Source organism: Lissotriton helveticus, chromosome 3_2 (genome assembly GCF_964261635.1).
Source record: "Lissotriton helveticus chromosome 3_2, aLisHel1.1, whole genome shotgun sequence".
NCBI lineage: Eukaryota > Metazoa > Chordata > Amphibia > Caudata > Salamandridae > Lissotriton > Lissotriton helveticus.
Window position 1 is genome coordinate 358,085,753 of NC_136062.1, and position 18,056 is coordinate 358,103,808.

The 18,056-nt window shown below is 53.3% G+C and overlaps 1 protein-coding gene across 5 annotated transcripts in view; it reads right to left on the minus strand.

Moving 5' to 3' along the window:
• NAV2 (neuron navigator 2) overlaps positions 1-18,056 on the minus strand; it is an 830,108-nt gene that overhangs the window by 290,917 nt on the left and 521,135 nt on the right. The window lies entirely within an intron of this gene.

An 18,056-nucleotide genomic window follows, 5' to 3' on the forward strand; every position in this document is an offset into this window, starting at 1 on the left:
CCACTCTGAAGCTCCACTCTGCACTCTGAAGCTCCACTCTGCACTCTGAAGCTCCACTCTGAAGCTCCACTCTGCACTCTGAAGCTCCACTCTGAAGCTCCACTCTGAAGCTCCACTCTGAAGCTCCACTCTGAAGCTCCACTCTGAAGCTCCACTCTGAAGCTCCACTCTGAAGCTCCACTCTGAAGCTCCACTCTGCACTCTGAAGCTCCACTCTGAAGCTCCACTCTGCACTCTGAAGCTCCACTCTGAAGCTCCACTCTGCACTCTGAAGCTCCACTCTGAAGCTCCACTCTGCACTCTGAAGCTCCACTCTGCACTCTGAAGCTCCACTCTGCACTCTGAAGCTCCACGCTCCACTCTGAAGCTCCACTCTGCACTCTGAAGCTCCACGCTCCACTCTGAAGCTCCACTCTGCACTCTGAAGCTCCACGCTCCACTCTGAAGCTCCACTCTGCACTCTGAAGCTCCACGCTCCACTCTGAAGCTCCACTCTGCACTCTGAAGCTCCACGCTCCACTCTGAAGCTCCACTCTGAAGCTCCACTCTGAAGCTCCACTCTGAAGCTCCACTCTGAAGCTCCACTCTGAAGCTCCACTCTGAAGCTCCACTCTGAAGCTCCACTCTGCACTCTGAAGCTCCACTCTGCACTCTGAAGCTCCACTCTGCACTCTGAAGCTCCACTCTGCACTCTGAAGCTCCACTCTGCACTCTGAAGCTCCACTCTGAAGCTCCACTCTGCACTCTGAAGCTCCACTCTGAAGCTCCACTCTGCACTCTGAAGCTCCACTCTGCACTCTGAAGCTCCACTCTGAAGCTCCACTCTGCACTCTGAAGCTCCACTCTGAAGCTCCACTCTGCACTCTGAAGCTCCACTCTGAAGCTCCACTCTGCACTCTGAAGCTCCACTCTGCACTCTGAAGCTCCACTCTGAAGCTCCACTCTGCACTCTGAAGCTCCACTCTGCACTCTGAAGCTCCACTCTGAAGCTCCACTCTGCACTCTGAAGCTCCACTCTGAAGCTCCACTCTGCACTCTGAAGCTCCACTCTGAAGCTCCACTCTGAAGCGCCACTCTGAAGCTCCACTCTGAAGCTCCACTCTCCACTCTGAAGCTCCACTCTGCACTCTGAAGCTCCACTCTGCACTCTGAAGCTCCACTCTGCACTCTGAAGCTCCACTCTGCACTCTGAAGCTCCACTCTGCACTCTGAAGCTCCACTCTGAAGCTCCACTCTGCACTCTGAAGCTCCACTCTGAAGCTCCACTCTGCACTCTGAAGCTCCACTCTGAAGCTCCACTCTGCACTCTGAAGCTCCACTCTGAAGCTCCACTCTGCACTCTGAAGCTGCACTCTGAAGCTGCACTCTGCACTCTGAAGCTCCACTCTGCACTCTGAAGCTCCACTCTGCACTCTGAAGCTCCACTCTGCACTCTGAAGCTCCACTCTGAAGCTCCACTCTGAAGCTCCACTCTGCAGCTCCACTCTGAAGCTCCACTCTGAAGCTCCACTCTGAAGCTCCACTCTGAAGCTCCACTCTGAAGCTCCACTCTGAAGCTCCACTCTGCACTCTGAAGCTCCACTCTGCACTCTGAAGCTCCACTCTGAAGCTCCACTCTGAAGCTCCACTCTGAAGCTCCACTCTGCACTCTGAAGCTCCACTCTGCACTCTGAAGCTCCACTCTGCACTCTGAAGCTCCACTCTGAAGCTCCACTCTGCACTCTGAAGCTCCACTCTGCACTCTGAAGCTCCACTCTGAAGCTCCACTCTGCACTCTGAAGCTCCACTCTGAAGCTCCACTCTGAAGCTCCACTCTGAAGCTCCACTCTGAAGCTCCACTCTGAAGCTCCACTCTGAAGCTCCACTCTGCACTCTGAAGCTCCACTCTGAAGCTCCACTCTGCACTCTGAAGCTCCACTCTGAAGCTCCACTCTGCACTCTGAAGCTCCACTCTGAAGCTCCACTCTGAAGCTCCACTCTGCACTCTGAAGCTCCACTCTGAAGCTCCACTCTGCACTCTGAAGCTCCACTCTGAAGCTCCACTCTGCACTCTGAAGCTCCACTCTGAAGCTCCACTCTGCACTCTGAAGCTCCACTCTGCACTCTGAAGCTCCACTCTGCACTCTGAAGCTCCACGCTCCACTCTGAAGCTCCACTCTGCACTCTGAAGCTCCACGCTCCACTCTGAAGCTCCACTCTGCACTCTGAAGCTCCACGCTCCACTCTGAAGCTCCACTCTGCACTCTGAAGCTCCACGCTCCACTCTGAAGCTCCACTCTGCACTCTGAAGCTCCACGCTCCACTCTGAAGCTCCACTCTGAAGCTCCACTCTGAAGCTCCACTCTGAAGCTCCACTCTGAAGCTCCACTCTGCACTCTGAAGCTCCACTCTGCACTCTGAAGCTCCACTCTGCACTCTGAAGCTCCACTCTGCACTCTGAAGCTCCACTCTGCACTCTGAAGCTCCACTCTGAAGCTCCACTCTGCACTCTGAAGCTCCACTCTGAAGCTCCACTCTGCACTCTGAAGCTCCACTCTGCACTCTGAAGCTCCACTCTGAAGCTCCACTCTGCACTCTGAAGCTCCACTCTGAAGCTCCACTCTGCACTCTGAAGCTCCACTCTGAAGCTCCACTCTGCACTCTGAAGCTCCACTCTGCACTCTGAAGCTCCACTCTGCACTCTGAAGCTCCACTCTGCACTCTGAAGCTCCACTCTGAAGCTCCACTCTGCACTCTGAAGCTCCACTCTGAAGCTCCACTCTGCACTCTGAAGCTCCACTCTGAAGCTCCACTCTGAAGCGCCACTCTGAAGCTCCACTCTGAAGCTCCACTCTCCACTCTGAAGCTCCACTCTGCACTCTGAAGCTCCACTCTGCACTCTGAAGCTCCACTCTGCACTCTGAAGCTCCACTCTGCACTCTGAAGCTCCACTCTGCACTCTGAAGCTCCACTCTGAAGCTCCACTCTGCACTCTGAAGCTCCACTCTGAAGCTCCACTCTGCACTCTGAAGCTCCACTCTGAAGCTCCACTCTGCACTCTGAAGATCCACTCTGAAGCTCCACTCTGCACTCTGAAGCTCCACTCTGAAGCTCCACTCTGCACTCTGAAGCTCCACTCTGAAGCTCCACTCTGCACTCTGAAGCTGCACTTTGAAGCTGCACTCTGCACTCTGAAGCTCCACTCTGCACTCTGAAGCTCCACTCTGCACTCTGAAGCTCCACTCTGAAGCTCCACTCTGAAGCTCCACTCTGAAGCTCCACTCTGCAGCTCCACTCTGCAGCTCCACTCTGCAGCTCCACTCTGAAGCTCCACTCTGAAGCTCCACTCTGAAGCTCCACTCTGAAGCTCCACTCTGAAGCTCCACTCTGAAGCTCCACTCTGCACTCTGAAGCTCCACTCTGCACTCTGAAGCTCCACTCTGCACTCTGAAGCTCCACTCTGCACTCTGAAGCTCCACTCTGAAGCTCCACTCTGCACTCTGAAGCTCCACTCTGCACTCTGAAGCTCCACTCTGCACTCTGAAGCTCCACTCTGAAGCTCCACTCTGCACTCTGAAGCTCCACTCTGAAGCTCCACTCTGCACTCTGAAGCTCCACTCTGAAGCTCCACTCTGCACTCTGAAGCTCCACTCTGCACTCTGAAGCTCCACGCTCCACTCTGAAGCTCCACTCTGCACTCTGAAGCTCCACGCTCCACTCTGAAGCTCCACTCTGCACTCTGAAGCTCCACGCTCCACTCTGAAGCTCCACTCTGCACTCTGAAGCTCCACGCTCCACTCTGAAGCTCCACTCTGAAGCTCCACTCTGAAGCTCCACTCTGAAGCTCCACTCTGAAGCTCCACTCTGAAGCTCCACTCTGAAGCTCCACTCTGCAGCTCCACTCTGCAGCTCCACTCTGAAGCTCCACTCTGCACTCTGAAGCTCCACTCTGCACTCTGAAGCTCCACTCTGCACTCTGAAGCTCCACTCTGCACTCTGAAGCTCCACTCTGAAGCTCCACTCTGCACTCTGAAGCTCCACTCTGCACTCTGAAGCTCCACTCTGCACTCTGAAGCTCCACTCTGAAGCTCCACTCTGAAGCTCCACTCTGCAGCTCCACTCTGCAGCTCCACTCTGAAGCTCCACTCTGCACTCTGAAGCTCCACTCTGAAGCTCCACTCTGCACTCTGAAGCTCCACTCTGAAGCTCCACTCTGCACTCTGAAGCTCCACTCTGAAGCTCCACTCTGCACTCTGAAGCTCCACTCTGAAGCTCCACTTTGCACTCTGAAGCTGCACTCTGAAGCTCCACTCTGAAGCTCCACTCTGAAGCTCCACTCTGAAGCTCCACTCTGCACTCTGAAGCTCCACTCTGCACTCTGAAGCTCCACTCTGGACTCTGAAGCTCCACTCTGAAGCTCCACTCTGCACTCTGAAGCTCCACTCTGAAGCTCCACTCTGCACTCTGAAGCTCCACTCTGAAGCTCCACTCTGAAGCTCCACTCTGAAGCTCCACTCTGAAGCTCCACTCTGAAGCTCCACTCTGAAGCTCCACTCTGAAGCTCCACTCTGCACTCTGAAGCTCCACTCTGCACTCTGAAGCTCCACTCTGCACTCTGAAGCTCCACTCTGCACTCTGAAGCTCCACTCTGAAGCTCCACTCTGCACTCTGAAGCTCCACTCTGAAGCTCCACTCTGGCTGAACATAACAGTCTGCAGTTTCACACGTTACATTTGTGTTAGCTGCATTACGTCATAATTTATTGTCAAAGGCTGGTTCAAATATGTTCTTTCAATGTTTCAAGTCACTAGTCAGCCCACTACCGAGCAGACTGACCCGGACCCAGCCCAGTCCATCCAGGGCTTTCAGTGGCATTCATCACAGTGTCTCACCGGAAGGCGGGCATCAGAGAGAAGCGGGAGGGGGCGGGAAAGGGGGAGGAGAGAGCTGACGACGGCCGGCCGGAGCACGAAGGCGGGCACCAGGAAACAAGCGGGAGGGGGAGCAAGGGAGGTGCCGGCAATGCCGGACCAGATTCGGGGGCGTTCCCGGCTGACGTCGCGTGACGTCGGCAAAAGCCAAAGAATGTCGGGAACGCCCCCGAATCTGGTCCGGCATTGACGGACAGGCCCCTCGTCCAATGGCTAGGCTCCATTTATGGAGCCAGCCAATGAATGATGAGGGCCGAACCAAAGCCACACTACAGAACTCATCAGGATTTCGCCTGCGCGAAAAAGATGCGCAGAGCGCATCTTTTCGCCAGGCAAAACCTAACAAGCATTTACAATGCAATGGTTTTGCCTTTGTTAAAGTTAGAGCTATTGGCATTGCTCTTGACACTCTGAAGCTCCACTCTGAAGCTCCACTCTGAAGCTCCACTCTGAAGCTCCACTCTGAAGCTCCACTCTGCACTCTGAAGCTCCACTCTGCACTCTGAAGCTCCACTCTGCACTCTGAAGCTCCACTCTGAAGCTCCACTCTGCACTCTGAAGCTCCACTCTGAAGCTGCACTCTGAAGCTCCACTCTGAAGCTCCACTCTGAAGCTCCACTCTGAAGCTCCACTCTGAAGCTCCACTCTGAAGCTCCACTCTGAAGCTCCACTCTGAAGCTGCACTCTGAATCTGCACTCTGAATCTGCACTCTGAAGCTCCACTCTGAAGCTCCACTCTGAAGCTCCACTCTGAAGCTCCACTCTGAAGCTCCACTCTGCACTCTGAAGCTCCACTCTGCACTCTGAAGCTCCACTCTGCACTCTGAAGCTCCACTCTGCACTCTGAAGCTCCACTCTGCACTCTGAAGCGCCACTCTGAAGCTCCACTCTGAAGCTCCACTCTGAAGCTCCACTCTGAAGCTCCACTCTGAAGCTCCACTCTGAAGCTCCACTCTGCAGCTCCACTCTGCAGCTCCACTCTGAATCTGCAGCTCCACTCTGAAGCTCCACTCTGAAGCTCCACTCTGAAGCTCCACTCTGCACTCTGAAGCTCCACTCTGCACTCTGAAGCTCCACTCTGCACTCTGAAGCTCCACTCTGCACTCTGAAGCTCCACTCTGCACTCTGAAGCTCCACTCTGAAGCTCCACTCTGCACTCTGAAGCTCCACTCTGAAGCTCCACTCTGCACTCTGAAGCTCCACTCTGAAGCTCCACTCTGCACTCTGAAGCTCCACTCTGAAGCTCCACTCTGCACTCTGAAGCTCCACTCTGAAGCTCCACTCTGCACTCTGAAGCTCCACTCTGAAGCTCCACTCTGCACTCTGAAGCTCCACTCTGAAGCTCCACTCTGCACTCTGAAGCTCCACTCTGCACTCTGAAGCTCCACTCTGCACTCTGAAACTCCACTCTGCACTCTGAAGCTCCACTCTGAAGCTCCACTCTGCACTCTGAAGCTCCACTCTGAAGCTCCACTCTGCACTCTGAAGCTCCACTCTGAAGCTCCACTCTGAAGCTCCACTCTGCACTCTGAAGCTCCACTCTGCACTCTGAAGCTCCACTCTGCACTCTGAAGCTCCACTCTGAAGCTCCACTCTGCACTCTGAAGCTCCACTCTGCACTCTGAAGCTCCACTCTGAAGCTCCACTCTGCACTCTGAAGCTCCACTCTGAAGCTCCACTCTGAAGCTCCACTCTGAAGCTCCACTCTGAAGCTCCACTCTGAAGCTCCACTCTGCACTCTGAAGCTCCACTCTGAAGCTCCACTCTGCACTCTGAAGCTCCACTCTGAAGCTCCACTCTGCACTCTGAAGCTCCACTCTGAAGCTCCACTCTGCACTCTGAAGCTCCACTCTGCACTCTGAAGCTCCACTCTGAAGCTCCACTCTGCACTCTGAAGCTCCACTCTGAAGCTCCACTCTGCACTCTGAAGCTCCACTCTGAAGCTCCACTCTGCACTCTGAAGCTCCACTCTGAAGCTCCACTCTGAAGCTCCACTCTGAAGCTCCACTCTGAAGCTCCACTCTGAAGCTCCACTCTGAAGCTCCACTCTGAAGCTCCACTCTGCACTCTGAAGCTCCACTCTGAAGCTCCACTCTGCACTCTGAAGCTCCACTCTGCACTCTGAAGCTCCACTCTGCACTCTGAAGCTCCACTCTGAAGCTCCACTCTGAAGCTCCACTCTGAAGCTCCACTCTGAAGCTCCACTCTGAAGCTCCACTCTGCACTCTGAAGCTCCACTCTGAAGCTCCACTCTGCACTCTGAAGCTCCACTCTGAAGCTCCACTCTGCACTCTGAAGCTCCACTCTGCACTCTGAAGCTCCACTCTGAAGCTCCACTCTGAAGCTCCACTCTGAAGCTCCACTCTGAAGCTCCACTCTGAAGCTCCACTCTGAAGCTCCACTCTGCACTCTGAAGCTCCACTCTGAAGCTCCACTCTGCACTCTGAAGCTCCACTCTGAAGCTCCACTCTGCACTCTGAAGCTCCACTCTGAAGCTCCACTCTGCACTCTGAAGCTCCACTCTGCACTCTGAAGCTCCACTCTGCACTCTGAAGCTCCACTCTGCACTCTGAAGCTCCACTCTGAAGCTCCACTCTGCACTCTGAAGCTCCACTCTGAAGCTCCACTCTGCACTCTGAAGCTCCACTCTGAAGCTCCACTCTGCACTCTGAAGCTCCACTCTGAAGCTCCACTCTGCACTCTGAAGCTCCACTCTGCACTCTGAAGCTCCACTCTGCACTCTGAAGCTCCACTCTGAAGCTCCACTCTGCACTCTGAAGCTCCACTCTGAAGCTCCACTCTGAAGCTCCACTCTGAAGCTCCACTCTGAAGCTCCACTCTGAAGCTCCACTCTGAAGCTCCACTCTGCACTCTGAAGCTCCACTCTGAAGCTCCACTCTGCACTCTGAAGCTCCACTCTGAAGCTCCACTCTGCACTCTGAAGCTCCACTCTGCACTCTGAAGCTCCACTCTGCACTCTGAAGCTCCACTCTGCACTCTGAAGCTCCACTCTGAAGCTCCACTCTGAAGCTCCACTCTGAAGCTCCACTCTGAAGCTCCACTCTGAAGCTCCACTCTGAAGCTCCACTCTGAAGCTCCACTCTGCACTCTGAAGCTCCACTCTGAAGCTCCACTCTGCACTCTGAAGCTCCACTCTGCACTCTGAAGCTCCACTCTGCACTCTGAAGCTCCACTCTGAAGCTCCACTCTGAAGCTCCACTCTGAAGCTCCACTCTGAAGCTCCACTCTGAAGCTCCACTCTGCACTCTGAAGCTCCACTCTGAAGCTCCACTCTGCACTCTGAAGCTCCACTCTGAAGCTCCACTCTGCACTCTGAAGCTCCACTCTGAAGCTCCACTCTGCACTCTGAAGCTCCACTCTGCACTCTGAAGCTCCACTCTGCACTCTGAAGCTCCACTCTGAAGCTCCACTCTGCACTCTGAAGCTCCACTCTGCACTCTGAAGCTCCACTCTGCACTCTGAAGCTCCACTCTGCACTCTGAAGCTCCACTCTGAAGCTCCACTCTGCACTCTGAAGCTCCACTCTGAAGCTCCACTCTGCACTCTGAAGCTCCACTCTGCACTCTGAAGCTCCACTCTGAAGCTCCACTCTGCACTCTGAAGCTCCACTCTGAAGCTCCACTCTGAAGCTCCACTCTGAAGCTCCACTCTGAAGCTCCACTCTGAAGCTCCACTCTGCACTCTGAAGCTCCACTCTGAAGCTCCACTCTGCACTCTGAAGCTCCACTCTGCACTCTGAAGCTCCACTCTGCACTCTGAAGCTCCACTCTGCACTCTGAAGCTCCACTCTGCACTCTGAAGCTCCACTCTGAAGCTCCACTCTGCACTCTGAAGCTCCACTCTGAAGCTCCACTCTGAAGCTCCACTCTGAAGCTCCACTCTGAAGCTCCACTCTGAAGCTCCACTCTGCACTCTGAAGCTCCACTCTGCACTCTGAAGCTCCACTCTGCACTCTGAAGCTCCACTCTGCACTCTGAAGCTCCACTCTGCACTCTGAAGCTCCACTCTGAAGCTCCACTCTGCACTCTGAAGCTCCACTCTGCACTCTGAAGCTCCACTCTGAAGCTCCACTCTGAAGCTCCACTCTGAAGCTCCACTCTGCACTCTGAAGCTCCACTCTGAAGCTCCACTCTGCACTCTGAAGCTCCACTCTGAAGCTCCACTCTGCACTCTGAAGCTCCACTCTGAAGCTCCACTCTGCACTCTGAAGCTCCACTCTGCACTCTGAAGCTCCACTCTGCACTCTGAAGCTCCACTCTGCACTCTGAAGCTCCACTCTGAAGCTCCACTCTGCACTCTGAAGCTCCACTCTGAAGCTCCACTCTGCACTCTGAAGCTCCACTCTGAAGCTCCACTCTGCACTCTGAAGCTCCACTCTGCACTCTGAAGCTCCACTCTGCACTCTGAAGCTCCACTCTGAAGCTCCACTCTGCACTCTGAAGCTCCACTCTGAAGCTCCACTCTGAAGCTCCACTCTGAAGCTCCACTCTGAAGCTCCACTCTGAAGCTCCACTCTGAAGCTCCACTCTGCACTCTGAAGCTCCACTCTGAAGCTCCACTCTGCACTCTGAAGCTCCACTCTGCACTCTGAAGCTCCACTCTGCACTCTGAAGCTCCACTCTGCACTCTGAAGCTCCACTCTGAAGCTCCACTCTGCACTCTGAAGCTCCACTCTGAAGCTCCACTCTGAAGCTCCACTCTGAAGCTCCACTCTGAAGCTCCACTCTGCACTCTGAAGCTCCACTCTGCACTCTGAAGCTCCACTCTGCACTCTGAAGCTCCACTCTGCACTCTGAAGCTCCACTCTGCACTCTGAAGCTCCACTCTGCACTCTGAAGCTCCACTCTGCACTCTGAAGCTCCACTCTGAAGCTCCACTCTGAAGCTCCACTCTGAAGCTCCACTCTGAAGCTCCACTCTGAAGCTCCACTCTGCACTCTGAAGCTCCACTCTGAAGCTCCACTCTGCACTCTGAAGCTCCACTCTGAAGCTCCACTCTGCACTCTGAAGCTCCACTCTGAAGCTCCACTCTGCACTCTGAAGCTCCACTCTGCACTCTGAAGCTCCACTCTGAAGCTCCACTCTGCACTCTGAAGCTCCACTCTGAAGCTCCACTCTGCACTCTGAAGCTCCACTCTGAAGCTCCACTCTGCACTCTGAAGCTCCACTCTGAAGCTCCACTCTGAAGCTCCACTCTGAAGCTCCACTCTGAAGCTCCACTCTGCACTCTGAAGCTCCACTCTGAAGCTCCACTCTGCACTCTGAAGCTCCACTCTGCACTCTGAAGCTCCACTCTGCACTCTGAAGCTCCACTCTGAAGCTCCACTCTGAAGCTCCACTCTGAAGCTCCACTCTGAAGCTCCACTCTGAAGCTCCACTCTGCACTCTGAAGCTCCACTCTGAAGCTCCACTCTGCACTCTGAAGCTCCACTCTGAAGCTCCACTCTGCACTCTGAAGCTCCACTCTGCACTCTGAAGCTCCACTCTGCACTCTGAAGCTCCACTCTGAAGCTCCACTCTGAAGCTCCACTCTGAAGCTCCACTCTGAAGCTCCACTCTGAAGCTCCACTCTGAAGCTCCACTCTGAAGCTCCACTCTGAAGCTCCACTCTGCACTCTGAAGCTCCACTCTGAAGCTCCACTCTGCACTCTGAAGCTCCACTCTGAAGCTCCACTCTGCACTCTGAAGCTCCACTCTGCACTCTGAAGCTCCACTCTGAAGCTCCACTCTGCACTCTGAAGCTCCACTCTGAAGCTCCACTCTGCACTCTGAAGCTCCACTCTGAAGCTCCACTCTGCACTCTGAAGCTCCACTCTGAAGCTCCACTCTGCACTCTGAAGCTCCACTCTGCACTCTGAAGCTCCACTCTGAAGCTCCACTCTGCACTCTGAAGCTCCACTCTGCACTCTGAAGCTCCACTCTGAAGCTCCACTCTGCACTCTGAAGCTCCACTCTGAAGCTCCACTCTGAAGCTCCACTCTGAAGCTCCACTCTGAAGCTCCACTCTGAAGCTCCACTCTGCACTCTGAAGCTCCACTCTGCACTCTGAAGCTCCACTCTGAAGCTCCACTCTGCACTCTGAAGCTCCACTCTGCACTCTGAAGCTCCACTCTGAAGCTCCACTCTGAAGCTCCACTCTGAAGCTCCACTCTGAAGCTCCACTCTGAAGCTCCACTCTGAAGCTCCACTCTGCACTCTGAAGCTCCACTCTGCACTCTGAAGCTCCACTCTGCACTCTGAAGCTCCACTCTGCACTCTGAAGCCCCACTCTGCACTCTGAAGCTCCACTCTGAAGCTCCACTCTGAAGCTCCACTCTGAAGCTCCACTCTGAAGCTCCACTCTGAAGCTCCACTCTGAAGCTCCACTCTGAAGCTCCACTCTGCACTCTGAAGCTCCACTCTGAAGCTCCACTCTGCACTCTGAAGCTCCACTCTGAAGCTCCACTCTGCACTCTGAAGCTCCACTCTGAAGCTCCACTCTGCACTCTGAAGCTCCACTCTGCACTCTGAAGCTCCACTCTGCACTCTGAAGCTCCACTCTGAAGCTCCACTCTGCACTCTGAAGCTCCACTCTGAAGCTCCACTCTGCACTCTGAAGCTCCACTCTGAAGCTCCACTCTGCACTCTGAAGCTCCACTCTGCACTCTGAAGCTCCACTCTGAAGCTCCACTCTGCACTCTGAAGCTCCACTCTGCACTCTGAAGCTCCACTCTGAAGCTCCACTCTGCACTCTGAAGCTCCACTCTGAAGCTCCACTCTGAAGCTCCACTCTGAAGCTCCACTCTGAAGCTCCACTCTGAAGCTCCACTCTGAAGCTCCACTCTGCACTCTGAAGCTCCACTCTGAAGCTCCACTCTGCACTCTGAAGCTCCACTCTGCACTCTGAAGCTCCACTCTGCACTCTGAAGCTCCACTCTGAAGCTCCACTCTGAAGCTCCACTCTGAAGCTCCACTCTGAAGCTCCACTCTGAAGCTCCACTCTGCACTCTGAAGCTCCACTCTGAAGCTCCACTCTGCACTCTGAAGCTCCACTCTGAAGCTCCACTCTGCACTCTGAAGCTCCACTCTGCACTCTGAAGCTCCACTCTGCACTCTGAAGCTCCACTCTGAAGCTCCACTCTGAAGCTCCACTCTGAAGCTCCACTCTGAAGCTCCACTCTGAAGCTCCACTCTGAAGCTCCACTCTGCACTCTGAAGCTCCACTCTGAAGCTCCACTCTGCACTCTGAAGCTCCACTCTGAAGCTCCACTCTGCACTCTGAAGCTCCACTCTGAAGCTCCACTCTGCACTCTGAAGCTCCACTCTGCACTCTGAAGCTCCACTCTGAAGCTCCACTCTGCACTCTGAAGCTCCACTCTGAAGCTCCACTCTGCACTCTGAAGCTCCACTCTGAAGCTCCACTCTGCACTCTGAAGCTCCACTCTGAAGCTCCACTCTGCACTCTGAAGCTCCACTCTGCACTCTGAAGCTCCACTCTGCACTCTGAAGCTCCACTCTGCACTCTGAAGCTCCACTCTGCACTCTGAAGCTCCACTCTGAAGCTCCACTCTGCACTCTGAAGCTCCACTCTGAAGCTCCACTCTGAAGCTCCACTCTGAAGCTCCACTCTGAAGCTCCACTCTGAAGCTCCACTCTGCACTCTGAAGCTCCACTCTGCACTCTGAAGCTCCACTCTGAAGCTCCACTCTGCACTCTGAAGCTCCACTCTGCACTCTGAAGCTCCACTCTGAAGCTCCACTCTGAAGCTCCACTCTGAAGCTCCACTCTGAAGCTCCACTCTGAAGCTCCACTCTGCACTCTGAAGCTCCACTCTGCACTCTGAAGCTCCACTCTGCACTCTGAAGCTCCACTCTGCACTCTGAAGCTCCACTCTGCACTCTGAAGCTCCACTCTGAAGCTCCACTCTGAAGCTCCACTCTGAAGCTCCACTCTGAAGCTCCACTCTGAAGCTCCACTCTGAAGCTCCACTCTGAAGCTCCACTCTGAAGCTCCACTCTGCACTCTGAAGCTCCACTCTGAAGCTCCACTCTGCACTCTGAAGCTCCACTCTGAAGCTCCACTCTGCACTCTGAAGCTCCACTCTGAAGCTCCACTCTGCACTCTGAAGCTCCACTCTGCACTCTGAAGCTCCACTCTGCACTCTGAAGCTCCACTCTGAAGCTCCACTCTGCACTCTGAAGCTCCACTCTGAAGCTCCACTCTGCACTCTGAAGCTCCACTCTGAAGCTCCACTCTGCACTCTGAAGCTCCACTCTGCACTCTGAAGCTCCACTCTGCACTCTGAAGCTCCACTCTGCACTCTGAAGCTCCACTCTGAAGCTCCACTCTGCACTCTGAAGCTCCACTCTGAAGCTCCACTCTGAAGCTCCACTCTGAAGCTCCACTCTGAAGCTCCACTCTGCACTCTGAAGCTCCACTCTGAAGCTCCACTCTGCACTCTGAAGCTCCACTCTGCACTCTGAAGCTCCACTCTGCACTCTGAAGCTCCACTCTGCACTCTGAAGCTCCACTCTGAAGCTCCACTCTGCACTCTGAAGCTCCACTCTGAAGCTCCACTCTGAAGCTCCACTCTGAAGCTCCACTCTGAAGCTCCACTCTGCACTCTGAAGCTCCACTCTGCACTCTGAAGCTCCACTCTGCACTCTGAAGCTCCACTCTGCACTCTGAAGCTCCACTCTGAAGCTCCACTCTGCACTCTGAAGCTCCACTCTGAAGCTCCACTCTGAAGCTCCACTCTGAAGCTCCACTCTGAAGCTCCACTCTGCACTCTGAAGCTCCACTCTGAAGCTCCACTCTGCACTCTGAAGCTCCACTCTGAAGCTCCACTCTGCACTCTGAAGCTCCACTCTGAAGCTCCACTCTGCACTCTGAAGCTCCACTCTGCACTCTGAAGCTCCACTCTGCACTCTGAAGCTCCACTCTGCACTCTGAAGCTCCACTCTGCACTCTGAAGCTCCACTCTGAAGCTCCACTCTGCACTCTGAAGCTCCACTCTGAAGCTCCACTCTGAAGCTCCACTCTGAAGCTCCACTCTGAAGCTCCACTCTGCACTCTGAAGCTCCACTCTGCACTCTGAAGCTCCACTCTGCACTCTGAAGCTCCACTCTGCACTCTGAAGCTCCACTCTGAAGCTCCACTCTGCACTCTGAAGCTCCACTCTGAAGCTCCACTCTGCACTCTGAAGCTCCACTCTGAAGCTCCACTCTGAAGCTCCACTCTGCACTCTGAAGCTCCACTCTGCACTCTGAAGCTCCACTCTGCACTCTGAAGCTCCACTCTGCACTCTGAAGCTCCACTCTGAAGCTCCACTCTGCACTCTGAAGCTCCACTCTGAAGCTCCACTCTGAAGCTCCACTCTGAAGCTCCACTCTGCACTCTGAAGCTCCACTCTGAAGCTCCACTCTGAAGCTCCACTCTGAAGCTCCACTCTGAAGCTCCACTCTGAAGCAAGTCATTGACAGTCACTAGTCAGCCCACTACCGAGCAGACTGACCCGGACCCAGCCCAGTCCATCCAGGGCTTTCAGTGGCATTCATCACAGTGTCTCACCGGAAGGCGGGCATCAGAGAGAAGCGGGAGGGGGCGGGAAAGGGGGAGGAGAGAGCTGACGACGGCCGGCCGGAGCAGAAGACGGGCACCAAAACAAGCGGGAGGGGGCGGGAAAGGGGGAGGAGAGACGCTGACGATGGCCGGCCGGAGCACGAAGGCGGGCACCAGGAAACAAGCGGGAGGGGGAGCAAGGGAGGTGCCGGCAATGCCGGAACAGAATCGGGGGCGTTCCCGGCGTCGCGTGACGTCGGCAAAAGCCAAAGAATGTCGGGAACGCCCCCGAATCTGGTCCGGCATTGACGGACAGGCCCCTCGTCCAATGGCTAGGCTCCATTTATGGAGCCAGCCAATGAATGACGAGGGCCGAACCAAAGCCACACTACAGATCTCATCAGGATTTCGCCTGCGCGAAAAAGATGCGCAGAGCGCATCTTTTTGGCGAGGCAAAACCTAAAAAGGGCTGATTTCTGTATGTAATGCATCAATGACATTCTCTGTACTTTTGAGATGTAAAATAGTCCATCCTGTACTAGAACAAAGGGACTCCACAGGAGCAGGAATGATAAATCAAAAGTCAAAAGCAAGATGAGAAAGAGAAGTACTCCTCTGGGAGGATCCAAAGTTCATGCTATGCAAATTTTGAACAATTGGTAGCATTAGGTCTTACAGACCTAAAAAACAGAAACATGGATATCCTAACTTCCTACTGGCTGCAACCAGGAGGGCCGTTCACATTGAATAGATTTTGGAACAGCTTTTCACAAATGAGACGGCATCAGGGGCGTATTAGAAGAGCATTGCGGATCTAATGGCCCTGGATTGACACGTTTCAGCACTCACTTAGGGAAAGACCTAGGCTTGCAGAAAGCCAAACCTTCAAAGTACCATTTTTTGATGGTGTGAGTAGGAGCCATATATAGAAGCTTTGTGGTGAGGTAGGTGGGGTCACAATCATAATGAGCCTTTTTTAGAGACATCAAATGTTTTTGTCAATATAACCAAAAAATTTACAAGGATATACCTCACGAATGGCCTAAAGTGAGGTAGGATCTAAAGGAAAAATGTTGAAACCACATCAGCAGGCGGGGGAGGGTGGGGAAGGTGGCAGAAGAGCCATGGGGTAGGAAGAGGAAACATTTTGAACCCATAAAGCAAAGACAAAGTAACTGATAAACAGCAGAATCAAGTTACAGAAGAACGAAGGGAGTTGAAGGTGCATTATATGGAATCGGAGGTGCCTGTGGATGAATTAAGGTGAACCATACACTGGAAACAGGGAACATTGATGAAGTGGAAAGCAAGTGTTAGGCTGGGAAATATGCTGAGAGGCAGGATCAGGATTTGATTGGCTGAGACCCACAATGGAACTTGCTGCAGTGGGTTCGATATAACACGTCGGTATGGTTCTTTACTCCTGTTCTTTTATAACAGATTCTCCATTGCTATATTTCTTTACAACGCTATTTCCCCTCGCTGCATCACTAGACCTTAGAGACCTCATTCTACGGCATGGATGCAGCACAGTAGCACGTGATTCCTGCCTGCTACCCCATCGGGCACCTGACATACTGCTTAGTTTCTCAAAGTCCCTTGCTCATTGCACCATCAGGATTCAAGCAAGCCGCGCCGACGACGCCTGAAATGGCAGAAACCGGTCCCCGGAAGCTGGTTTCCTTCCCAGTATAAGAATTGGCTTGGTAGTTTGGTTTGCCCTGTTCCCATCATGCACTGGGACAGGAACAGACTAATTTGCATATAGCCAACTTCTGAGCTGGGATGGTGCAGTGAGCTAAAAAACGGTGATGGATCAAGCCCTGATCTTTGGACTGGGTAAGAGTTGTCTGCTTAATTCAGGCACTCTGTTCATCACCACCCCTTTTTCTGAATCATTTTGTCCACCATAAGCGTGGAAGGGTATACTCAGATGTGAGTCCCTTGCTCATTGCACCATCAGGATTCAAGCAAGCCGCGCCGACGACGCCTGAAATGGCAGAAACCGGTCCCCGGAAGCTTGTTTCCTTCCCAGTATAAGAATTGGCTTGGTAGTTTGGTTTGCCCTGTTCCCATCATGCACTGGGACAGGAACAGACTAATTTGCATATAGCCAAGTTCTGAGCTGGGATGGTGCAGTGAGCTAAAAAACGGTGATGGATCAAGCCCTGATCTTTGGACTGGGTAAGAGTGGTCTGCTTAATTCAGGCACTCTGTTCATCACCACCCCTTTTTCTGAATCATTTTGTCCACCATAAGCGTGGAAGGGTATACTCAGATGTGAGTCCCTTGCTCATTGCACCATCAGGATTCAAGCAAGCCGCGCCGACGACGCCTGAAATGGCAGAAACCGGTCCCCGGAAGCTTGTTTCCTTCCCAGTATAAGAATTGGCTTGGTAGTTTGGTTTGCCCTGTTCCCATCATGCACTGGGACAGGAACAGACTAATTTGCATATAGCCAAGTTCTGAGCTGGGATGGTGCAGTGAGCTAAAAAACGGTGATGGATCAAGCCCTGATCTTTGGACTGGGTAAGAGTGGTCTGCTTAATTCAGGCACTCTGTTCATCACCACCCCTTTTTCTGAATCGAATTAGTTTCTCAACTTAGCATACCTGGACAGATGGTTTCGGAGAACCTGTCCACCTGCTTACTTTTACTTTCAGTTCCCAGACAATCCCAGATGTGGACTCATCTCAAGAAAAACTAGAGAGTCCTGTATGAATTTCTAAGGTGCCTCCTGGCGTACACGTATTGAGGTCCCTGGAGAGTCTTCGGGGTCCCCATGGTGCCAAAGTGTGCAGAGAAACATCTGTGGACGCTCCAGAAGCTCGTACCTCTGAGAGGCTAACGAGGTAGGGAACGGTCCATCTCATAGTAAAAGAGTAGAGCCTGGCGTAAGCATACTGACTTTTCAGAGGCACTATTATAGACTTCGAGCCCTCCATTGCGGACTCTACAAGCCGTAAAAGGCCCGATCCAGCATTAAAGGCCTGACCTGAAGGTGAGGGCCTTTAACAAGGTAGCGGTCCTTTAATGGCCGGTAGAGCCCGCTACAGAGGACTCTAATGCTATTAGAAAACTCCGCCCCTAGAGGGCTGAATATTCTAATTTGTAAAACAAAGGCGACACGGAGCCCGAGGGGACTGAACTCCTCAGTACCCTCAGGCTCCATTAAGCCTCTGCTCACAGCACCAGCTGTGAACAGACATTAGAATGTTGATGCTCAGGGCTTCTACAAGCCATTACAAGCCCGGAGCAGACCATTCTTTTCAAAGGAGCTCCCAACATTACAATGTTCTAATATGCCCTAGAATCTCTCATTTTCATGGAAGACTAGTTCACCCATGGCCAATCAGATGCAAGTACCAATTGTTCATATTAGGCAGTCTTCATACTTCTCAAGGAAGCTAGCCATTCAAAGCAAGCGAAGCCCATATAACCATGGCAGGACTTTGTTATCCTTCGAGCTGCACCATGAAGATTCAAACCAAACTGTATTGCAAAATCATTGGAAACTGATTTTTTATAAGTCTAAATATCAGTATTATGTAATTGGAAAATATAGTGTCTGTTTTGGTTAAAATTT